Here is an 11,853-nt window from a genome sequence, read left to right on the forward strand (position 1 = left end):
TGGGGCTTTACAACTCTACCCCCTAAAATAAAATTCGTCCTTGAATTTAACCTAATCAAAAAAGGTGAGGATACTACTGTTGCATCGAATCCTCTGGCTCCCAAGTAGCCTCCTCAGTGTTTGATTCCACCACAACACATTCACCAAGAGAATAGACTTCCTACATAAGACCTTAACGTCGCGATCTAGAATCTAAACAGGCTCCTCCTTGAACGTCAAATCCGATCTAATCTCAATTTCCTCCACGGGCACAACGTGAGTAGGATTAGAGTGGTAGCATCTCAACATCGAGACATAGCCCTACTCAATTCAGAATCTAATACGGCCCAATAAATCGAGGGCTCAACTTACCCTTGCGACCGAACCTCAAAACCTTTTTCCATGGCGAGACCCTAAGGAAAACCATGACCCCCATCGAATACCTGATGTCCTCCCTCTTTAGATCAACATAGGAATTCTGTCTATCAGTAGCTGCTTTTAGACGTTCTCGAATAAAACGGACTATATCCTCAGTTTCTGAAACCAATTTAGAACCCAGAACATGTCGCTCACCCAACTCAGTCCAGCACAAAGGTGTGCGACACTTACGACCATAATGTGCCTCATACGGTGCTATCTGTATACTAGACTGATAACTATTGTTGTACGTGAACTCTGCTAATGGCAAGTACTCCTCTCAACTAGCTCGAAAATCCATAACACAGCCCCTCAACATATCCTCCAGTATCTGAATCACCCTCACCGACTGACCATCTGTCTGAGAATGAAATGTAGTATTGAAGTCAAGTCGTGAACCCAAAGTCTCATGAAGCTTTCCCCAGAACCGAGACGTAAAACGAGGATCCCTATCAGAAATGATCAAGACAGGTACCTCATGCAACCTCACTATCTCAAAAATGTACAGCTTGGCCAACTTCTATAAAGAGAAGCCAGTCCTAATAGGAATGAAATGTGCGGTCTTGGTCAATCAGTCCACAATGACCCAAACGTGGGTGTTAGGGGTAACCCACTAACGAAGTCTATCGTTACTCGTTTCCATTTCCACATCGGTATTTTAACTGGCTGAAGCTAACCCGACGGTAACTGATTCTTAGCCTTAACCTGCTGGCGCGTCAAACAGCGAGCAATAAAGTCGGTAACCTTACGTTTCAACCCTAGCTACTAGTACAACTCTCAAAGATCTTTATACATCTTGTTTCCACCAGGGTGCATAGCGTACGGATTACTATGTACTTCCCTCAAAATCGATAGCCTCAAATCCTCATCATTAGGCATACAGATCCTACCTCAGAAGCACAATACCCCATCACTATTCAGCCCAAAATCTGTAGTAGTCCCAGTCTCAACCTGACGAAATTGCATCTCGAGAGTCTTATCCTCTAACTGCTTAGCTCTAATCTGTTCAATCCATGTCAATTTCACTTGTAGCTTTGCCAAAAGACTTTCATCGTAATAAGACTCAACCAAGCAAACATTCCTCTCAGATCGGTTACAACCCTACGGCTTAATGCATCAGCCACTACCTTAGCCTTTCGAGGGTGATACTCAATACTGCAGTCATAGTCCTTAAGCAGTTCAACTAATCGTCGCTGCCAAAGATTTAACTCCTTTTGAGTGAGGAGATACTTGAGACTCTTATGATCAGTGTAGTACACTTCTCCCCATACAAATAATTCCTCCAAATCTTCAATGCAAAGACAACTGCCGCCAACTCCAAATCATGCGTCGGATAGTTAGCCTCATGAGTCTTAAGCTGATGAGACGCATAAGCAACTACCTTACCGTCTTACATCAGAACGTAACCCAAATCCACATGTGACGCATCACTAAAAACCACGAAGTCCTTACCAGGCTCAGGCTGTATCAGAACTGGAGCCTGAGTCAAAACTGTCTTGAGCTTCACGAAGCTCTCCTGCTACGCGTCAGTCCAAATGAAAGGAACTCATTTACGTAACAACTTATTCAATGGCGTTGTGATCAACGAGAACCCCTCTACAAAACGTCGGTAATACCCTGCCAGTCCTAGAAAACTTAGAATTTTCGACACACTGGTCAGCTGTTTCTAATCCAACACCGCCTCAATCTTACAATGATCCACTCGAATCCCCTCCGCAGAAACTACATGACCCAGAACTGTCACTTCCCAAAGCCAGAACTCACACTTGCTGAACTTTGCATACAACTGTTTCTCACGAAGGATCTATAGAACCACTCTTAAATGCTCGTCATGCTCGTCTTCAGACTTAGAATACACCAAAATGTCGTCGATGAACACCACCACAAATTGATCTAAGTAGGGCTGAAACACACTGTTCATCAAGTCCATGAATGCCGCTGGTGCATTAGTCAACCCAAAAGGCATGACTAGAAACTCGTAATGCCCATAACTAGTCCTAAATGTTGTCTTATGCACATCGGCCTTCTTTACCCTCAACTAATGATAACCTGACCGCAGATCAATTTTAGAAAACACTGAAGCCCCTCTAAACTGATCGAATAGGTCGTCAATCCTCAGAAGTGGGTGCTTATTCTTAATCGTCAACTTGTTCAATTGACAATAGTCGATACACATCCTCATTGTACCGTTCTCCTTCTTTACAAACAGAACAGGTGCTTCCCACGGGGACACACTGAGATGAATAAACCCATGATCCAACAGCTCTTGAATTTGTGCCTTCAGTTCTGCCAGCTCCTCCGGTGCCATTCGGTAAGGTGCGATAGACACAAGAGCTGTACCAGAAATCAACTCAATCCCAAATTCTACCTCACGGCTCGGAGGCAATCCTGGTAATTCCTCTGGAAAAACATCTGGAAAGTCTTTCACAGCACGGATGTCCTTAACTGATAAGTCCACAGAATCTAAGGCACTGATGTAGGCCAAAAACGCCTCACATCCTTTCTTCACCAGCTTCTCTGCCACTAATGTAGATATCACATTACTCAGATAATTCTGTCGTTCTGCAACCACGACTATCTCATTATCCTCCTCGGTCCTTAAAACCACCCTCTTTTCAGCATAATCCAGACTTACACGATGCTTCCCCAGCCAGTCCATACCCAGAATTAAGTCGAACTCCCCAAACGGAAGTTTCATCAGATCAGCCAGAAATATCATTCCTTGGACTTCCACGGAATGTCTCTAAATAGTTTACTAACCCTAATAGACTGCCCCAACAGACTCACTACTGAAATCTCACTAGAAGTGCTCTCATACGGTATTCCCAAAGTCTCAGACACAGAACATGCAACGTAGGAATGTGTAGAGCCTATGTTTATCAGTGCAAAGTAAGGTACATTAAAAATTAAGAACGTACCCGTGATGATGTCTAGAGCATCTCTATCCTTACAGCGATGAGCAGTATAAAACAATGCGGGTTGCCTCGCCTCAGTCAGTCCAGCACCTCTACCTGGTGCTCTCTATCCTCGGCCGATGCCGTTACCACCTCTAGCCTGTCCTCGGCCCCTAGGTGGCTGCTGAACTACCATCGGCGACTGTACAGTCTCAATAGCCAGAGTTGGCATCTAATTAGTTCTCAATAGACAGTCTTTCACACAATGCTTAGTAGACCAGCATTTAAGAAAAGCTTCCGTAGACCTCCAACACTCGCCCGGATGGCGTCTATTACAAAGCTAACAAATCGCAACCCCAGCAGGTCATGGGCCCATCAGATCTGGCCTTTTTTCTAGGCCTCACCCCAGCATTCGAAGACTCTACATCCCTCTTAGCCTTCCCTCTATCACGGTTCTGGCGCTCAGCGCATTTAACCTCCTCCGCAATCTTAGCCTTCTCGACCAATACGACAAACTCACACTCCCTTTGTGGAGCTATCAGGACTCTCAAGTTATCCCTAAGGTCATCCTCAAAACGAACACAGTGCTCATACTCAGTCGCCACCATGCCTCATGCATAACGGCTCAACCTCAAAAAGTTTGCTTCATACTTGGCCACCAAACGGTCTCCCTGAGTTAGATTCAAGAACTCACGCCTCCTAGAGTTGATATAACTGGCCCCCACATACTTGCTCAGGAAAGCCATCTTAAACAAATCCCATGCCAGACTGTCAAGTTGAGTGCTATCCCTAACCGTCAGCCACTACTGATATGCTTCATTGTGAAGCAACGAAACAGTCCCCTTAAGCTTTTGCTCGACAGTAAAATCCAGATCATCCATAATACACTCCGTGGCCTCCATCCAAAACTCAGCCACATTAAGAGCAACTCCAGCGATGCCGCTGAATACCTCAGCCCCATTAGACCGGAGTCGTTCCGTAACCGACCCACAGCCTCCAGATCTAGCATTAGCCCCAACGACCCTCTCCAGGATTCGCAGCATAGCCTGGGACAATTTTTCATCCCCAATTGCACAGTCCTGAGACTCAGCACCAATCTCAGTAACAGGTGACACCGGCGTCTCGCTAGTGTCCAAATTAGGGATCGTATCAGATGAAAAGGGCTCAACTCGAATCCCTCTACGGCCTCTACCTCGGCCTCTAGTACTCCGTCCACGAGTACCACGTGTGCTCATCGTAATTTTGAATTAATCTGTATTATAAAAATTTTTATGCAAATCAGTTTACTGTTTCGATGTTTGTTAACAAATATTTTATGTAATATAGTATTAGGGTTTCAGAGTCAGTTTTCGCGAGAAACAGTCTCACTACAGTTTTAATCCTCACTATCTAAATTGTTTTAGTAAAGTACTACCTATAGTAGTCTCATAATACATATACAGTGTTTTAGACAGATATAGACAAAATTTTTAGTATAAACATGCTTTCAGACAATACATAGTAGAGTTTCAGAGAACTTACAAGATCAGTACTGGAGGCTCGGTGTACCACATACTTAATCAGAGTATTTGGAAACATTCGAAAGTGTTTCTCTAAAACCAATTTTGGAACCCATAATTTACAGCTGAGTTTTGAACTTGACTCTGATACCACTAAATGTAATACCCCCAAACCCAGCCTAGAAGCTATGGCCGAATCTGGTGGAGTTATATGTGAGTGCTTTTTAGAAAACCTTAGCAAGTCAAAAATCATCCAATTTTTTATCTTTACTTAAGTCTTGATATCTCTAATCCAGATATTAAGTGAACATTTCATTAACGTGGAAGCTAAAACATCATTAAATCATAAATCGAATAATTTAACAATTTAAATCCCAAAATAAACCCAAGAATAGTTCGTGACCAAACACATAATAATCCCAAAACATATAATTAAGTAAAGCAGACAAAATAAACTGTTACTAAAAAAAATCCGTAAATGTCTACCAGTGGTCACTATCGAGCCCTCCATCATATCGATCCATCTACTACTAGGGATTACCTGAACAGATAAATAAATAAAGGGGTGAGTTTTTGCAACTCAGTGTGTACATCCCCACAAACAACATGCATACAAACAGATAATATAATACAGTTATTCGGCCTCATCCATACAGATATCGCATGCATAACAGAACGGATATCAGAAATATCATGCCCACCAACCCTGCACACCATCTCCTTCCAACCCAACACACCATGTGGGGATAAAATCAACCCACTCATCCCTGCACACAGTATATGGGGATATAATCGACCCATCCAACCCTACACACCATAAAGTACCTCATCGTAGCACATATCATAAGTATGCAGCTTAGTTGCCAGATAAAGGGCTTATGAAGCCCTTCAGGTACTCCCTTCACTTCATCGAACCCACCCCGATGCAATGCATCATACAAGCATGGCATGCTATAATGCAGACAAATAGATCATACATTTATTTACAGAACAGAACAGATCAGATAATCATGCTAAGTATATCATGCATACCCATACATCATAGAATTAAGAGTCTAGATAAGGCTTACTGACCCTACTACAGGTCACAGTCGACTTGGATGACCCGTGCAACCTTACAGAACATTTCAGATTAAAGGGGCTCACACGCACATGTGCCTTAACCGTGTAGGCCCACACGCCTATATGGGTTACACGGCCCAAATTAGCCTTGCCCTTGTGGATCACATGGCCTGGCCCAGATTCTCACACGCCCGTGTGGTTCACCCGTGTAGACTTATTTGCCTGAGCCTGTGCCTCACATACGGCCTACAAGCCATCACACGCCCGTGCCCGTTGCGCCCGTGTAGCGCGCGCACGGCTTGGCTCGTCAGTGACATGCCCTGTGTCTCGTAATGCAAGCTACCACACGGGAAGACCACACTCCCGTGTGGCGTCGACAGGCCACTTTTTGGCTTTTGCCGAAACTCATTTTTTGCGTAATTGGAGTTCACACCTGGTTCGTTTTTGCTACTAATCCAACCACGAGCACTTCAAAGCCTAAAATCGACAATACCGAGCCCAAAATCAGTCTCTTAAGTTAAATTATTAAGAATAGGCAAATCCCGAAATGAGAGATCTACTACGATGATTCCTCGCTGTTAAGAGCTCAATTAATGATCCACAGACCCTAGAATATTCCCTAAACAGCAACCAAAATCCCTCTTAAACAATCACCAAGGAAATCCCTTAACTTTTATTAAAAACCAAACTTACTGAGCCGACGAAATCACTAGCAACACGCCACAACTAATCGAAAAAGAAGAAAATGAAGGAGAAGAAAAATGGAGAAGAAGGGAAAAAGAAGAAGAGAAGTTCGACAGCTAAGGTTTGGAATAGGAATAACGGCAGAGAACATATTTTGCCAAAAAGAAGGAAATAAGAAACCCCTAATTTTTCCGTAAAACCCTCAACTCAGAATTTTAATAAAACCCAACACTTAACTGAAACTTGCAGCAAAAATAATCTCATCGCTACTGCAGGGATTTGAACTCCAGACATCCAACACACCAACACACATCTTAACCACTTGAACCGACAGTCTTATTCTGTTAGGTTTTTACCATCAATTCCTTATAAGCCCACTGACCTAAAGTCAGGCTTTACTCAAATAAAACCAAAATTTAACCGAAGTTAAAACTTGAACTTGGGACCTCCCAAACACACCCCAATGCACATAACCTCTTAAACCACATATATATACAAAAAAGAATCAAAATAAAAGTTTTGATATTTCCATGCTCAACAACCACAAAATCTGAAATTACAGAAATTTGTGGCGTTACATCAGGGTTTGGAGAGTTGAAAAGCCCAAAAAATGGTCTTTTTTGCTCTTCCGGCCACCGTGGGTGACGGAGCCGTCACCGATGACCAGTAGCCGCCACGATGGCCGATGGCCAAATCCAAGGCAAGATTCTAGGCTCTTCAAAGAAAAGAAAGGTTGGTTTTCTTTAGTTTTTTTTTGGGGGGGGGTTGAAATGATTTTTTTAAAGGATTTTTGGTTTAAATAGGTGGTGCAAAACGACGCTGTTTTGGTCTGATTGTCATACGTCAAAACAGCGTTGTTTTGACAACTCGTGGCGCGACCCAACCTGAACCGTACGAGATCCCTGCGTTTTTAACCTGAGGGGTCTATTTTCGCTCTTGGTCCCTCCGCTTTTTTTATTTTTTTAATCTAGTGCTTTTTATAATTTCTACCCTGTGATTTTTATTTTGTTTCAATTTAGTCCCTTAAGGAACGATGCAGTTTGGGACAAGGAATAATTTTCCAGTTAGTCCCTCCTCCTTTACGTGCGTTTTATTTTGGTCCTAACTCCAGCCTTTTTCTTTTTTTAAAATTTATCATTAAAGTTTATTTTTTATTTCAGTCCTTTGACCATTTAATTCTTCTTTATTATTTTTTATTTTTAATATTTTTGCATTTTTAGTTCAGTGTTTTATTTACTTATTTTATTTACATTTATACTTTTAATTTCATTCTAATTCGACTTAGCCCTCGGTTTATTTAAATTCAATCTTTTATAATTCTCATTTTATTTATTTATGTATTTATCTATTTACTTATTTTTACAATTTATCCCTTAATTTCATTTTAATTCCAATTGAATCTTTTATTTATTTAATTTCAACCTTTTATTTTATTATCTTATTTATTCATTTACTATTTCTTTGACCTTATTTTATTTTTATAATGTTTACATTTCCACCTTATTACACATTCGCTATTATTATTATTATTATTATTATTATTATTATTATTATTATTATTATTATTATTATTATTATTATTATTATTTATGTTTACTAGTATAATTATTGCTATTATTATTAAACTGTTATTTTTATTTATTTATTTTATAATCATTATAGGGTATTATCATTATTCATTAGCATAGTATTTTCACTTTATTGATTTGTCTACTTTTCATGTCATCTTTTTTACACATTATCTTATATCGTGTTAATATTCGTGCCAAGTATTATATTTAAACATATTTATCCATAATAGGTCGTTTCATATTATAGCCCGAATGAGAGAAATACACTTCGTTTAAATATGGCACTTGTTATTATCCAAAAAAAAATTCAAAATAAGGCAATGTTTCGTATTTGGAGATTCGAGAAGTCGTACCCTAACTTACGGGGTTCCGATTTTTTTCGTTGAACCTAAATGACCGAATATCCTTTTAAAATTAAAATACATAAGATTTCAAATAAAATATAAAGGCAAGCTTATTTTCAAAGGTTCAAGGTGTTGTGTCCTAACTTACGGGATGTGACATTTTATTATCTCGAGACGAGAGGGTCTTTAACGTTTGTTTCGATTTATTCAAGCAATTTTTAAGTAAAATTAACATTAATACAAAGAGGGATCGTATTTTTAAACTATTTTCAAGTTTTCAACTTTCGACACTAAGACATGAATTAATCAATTAGGTACCAATTTTGGGCGTTACGAGGGTGATGATCCTTCCTCGTACGTAACCGACTCTCGAACCCATTTTTGAATTTTTGTAGACCGAAAAACATTGTTTTAATAAATTAAACCTCTTATTAAACAATTAAATTACGAGATGACCTGATCACACATCATAAAAAAGATTGGTTGGGACTCTCATTTTTGTTTTTTAAAATAAAGTCGACCTTTCAAAATAATGGTTTCAACATTAACAATTAACTTTCATCAAATCAACTCTAAAAGTTGAAAAAATTACCGCCATTAAACTATATTTAGCAAATTAATAAATAAAAAATAAATAAATTTGTAATTAACACTAAAGTTATTACATTAATGAATCGAGATTCAAATCTAATAATGTTAGCAATTAACTTTCATCATATTAATTCTAAAAACTAAATTAAACACTAAAAAGTCAACATTATTACCTTTAGGTACCAAAATGTAAAACTTTTGCCAAATATAGATACCACATTGGACTAAAAAGTAATGTAGATACCACATTAAAAAAAATCAAACTCAAATACTAAATGATATAATAAACCTTCTTAATTTTGCTTGAAGTGCTCATGTTAAATAGGTGTACAATTCAAATATAGATATGAAAGTATGATCCTCATAGTATAACATAAAACTTAGAAACCGCAAGACATATTGGATGATCCCAAAATAATAAAATAGCTTCTAAATCCTTTAAAATTTATAAAATTATAAATTAGTATAATGATAGAATTATCTTTCAACCAAAAAAATTATAATTCAATTCTAGTCCTTCACAACTAAACTTAGACATAAGTTATGCCTGGTAAAAATTGCATTTTAACAAGTTTTCTATTATAGAAAACTTTCATCTTACTAGGCACCTTCAAAACTGAAAATTTCATTCCAATTCAATCACAAAAACTTACGCATTATTTTTGAGTTAATTGAGATTTATAAATATTCTTCAAATTTAATCAAATAAAACCAATACGCTACTAATTTATCTTAAAAATCTTTTCAAAACATTCATAAAAAATTTACATATGATGATTTTTGAATCTACATCTCCTGTTTTAGTGGTGGCAACATAAATTATTTGAACAAAGCCTGAGATTCAAAAGATAGTACATGTTTATTTGATATCCAAGAGATGATAACCATAACCAACGCATTCTAATTATAATTTATCTTAGTTAACATGGTTTAAGTCATCAAAGATTACTTACTTGAGCAATAGTGAGCTTATTTGAAGCCATCCATAGGTTACCTACAGCAATTACCTCTCCATTTCCTTTCTTTCTAACTTGAACCACCACATGCATAAGCTTTCCTTTGTCTGCCATAACCCTTGATTCTATCTCCACATGTTCCTACACACACAAATTATAATCTACAAACATCAATCAAACAGCTTTGAATTTATTTAAAGATTAAAAAATTTTAAAATATGTACTTCATGACTTTGTACTCTTCATAAATTTGAAATTTAGTCTTTCTACCCTTATTTTCAAGAATTTAATCTCTATGCCTTTCAAATTTCAAAAATCAAATTCAATTGTTGATCATCACATGAAAATTCTTCTATCAAATTTGTTGATGTAACATTTTGAAATTAAAAATACTCACTTGATTGTCATATAATAAAAAATAACATTGTTATGAACCTGAATTTAACAAAAAAAATTAATAGTGTTAACAATTGGACTTGTATTTTAAATTTGAAAAGTAAAATGGCTAAATATCAAATATGAGAAGACTACAAGAACTTAGAGTACATTTTAAGGTAAAAATATATACACCCATAATTAAACAAGAAACTCTTAACTTGAATTTTAACTGTTGAATAATATGAAGAGTTGAAATCAACCACAGCAGAGACACAATCGGCATACCAAAAAGTAGTAATGGTTCCAATGAGGTCGAGTAATGATGCCAAGGCTCCAACGTGCCAATTTCCATCAACATCCTACAAAATAATCAAAAGAACCCATCAAAGACGGTTGCATACAATACAAGAAATCCGATTTTTCGTGATTTTTTTCTGTAACTATTTACGAAAACGCCTTGTAAACGTCACAAAAATTCATATTATCCGTGACGATTTCAAAGAAAAGATAAAGCTAAAAAGGTCAAAGAAATCCTCGAATCATAGTTTGGACCCCGAATCATAGTTTGGATTGAGATTTTCATACTGAAACAACATTTGGTACGACGAAATCGAATTGCATAAATTCCTTTTCGACAAGAATGATACGCAGTCCTTGGAGGACTCGGTTTCTATTCCATGCCCTATTTTACCTCGAAGAACACCATGAAGCCATGTAAGGGATTTCTTCAAGGGATGACCTTCAATATTCTACAATTTTTTTTTTCTTTTGCTTCCTTCGTGATGCTATGAATATATAAGATTGAAATTTTTGCAAATTAAATGTAGTTTTCAGCTCTCTGATATCGAATTGATTGCATATACTTCGATAATGCTGTTGAAAAAGATGGATAAATTTATTATACATTTTATCCTTTTCTTTTGAATAAAATATATGTAATTTCAATTAATTAAGACTTGAGAGATTAACTGTCATAATTCATAATAGGTAAACTACCCAAGGTTATTAAATTATAGTAACTTTATATTTTGGTCACTCAACTTAAAAGGTTACAAAATGATCATTGAATTATTGAAAAATTTTCATTTAAGTCACTGAACTACTCAAAAGTTTTTATTTAAATTATTGAGCGGCTAAGTTTTTTTGGTTTTTTTAAGTCTAGCTAGCATGCTTCGAGCGATGACTCGACAATCGATATGATGGATTAGTACTCATCGACGAGAAGAAGAACATACTTTAGATCCAAGTCGATCTGATGGTCAATGTCAGAGATTGGAGAAGAAAGTTGTTTGGGTTTTGGTTTGCAAATTCGTGAGTTCAAAGTTGTTGAAAATTCGAACTATAGAAGAGAAGGAGAATGAGAGCTATCAATTGGTATAGGTAGTGTGGATAGAAGTCATACAATAACAATTTAATAGTTCAATGACTAAAATGAAAACTTTCAAATAGTTTAATAAATATTTTTTAACTTTTTAAAT

At 37.3% G+C, this 11,853-nt stretch overlaps 1 long non-coding RNA gene across 1 annotated transcript; it reads right to left on the bottom strand.

Annotated features, from left to right (window-relative positions):
* Nucleotides 1-10,028: 10,028 nt before the first annotated feature.
* LOC128280929 (uncharacterized) lies at nt 10,029-11,247 on the bottom strand. Its single transcript, XR_008271146.1, has 3 exons — nt 11,067-11,247; nt 10,661-10,734; nt 10,029-10,138 (listed from the first exon to the last, which is right to left on the bottom strand). It is a non-coding gene; the product is annotated as an uncharacterized LOC128280929 (long non-coding RNA).
* Nucleotides 11,248-11,853: the final 606 nt, after the last annotated feature.

The sequence above is a fragment of the Gossypium arboreum genome, chromosome 9 (genome assembly GCF_025698485.1).
Source record: "Gossypium arboreum isolate Shixiya-1 chromosome 9, ASM2569848v2, whole genome shotgun sequence".
NCBI classification, from domain to species: domain Eukaryota; kingdom Viridiplantae; phylum Streptophyta; class Magnoliopsida; order Malvales; family Malvaceae; genus Gossypium; species Gossypium arboreum.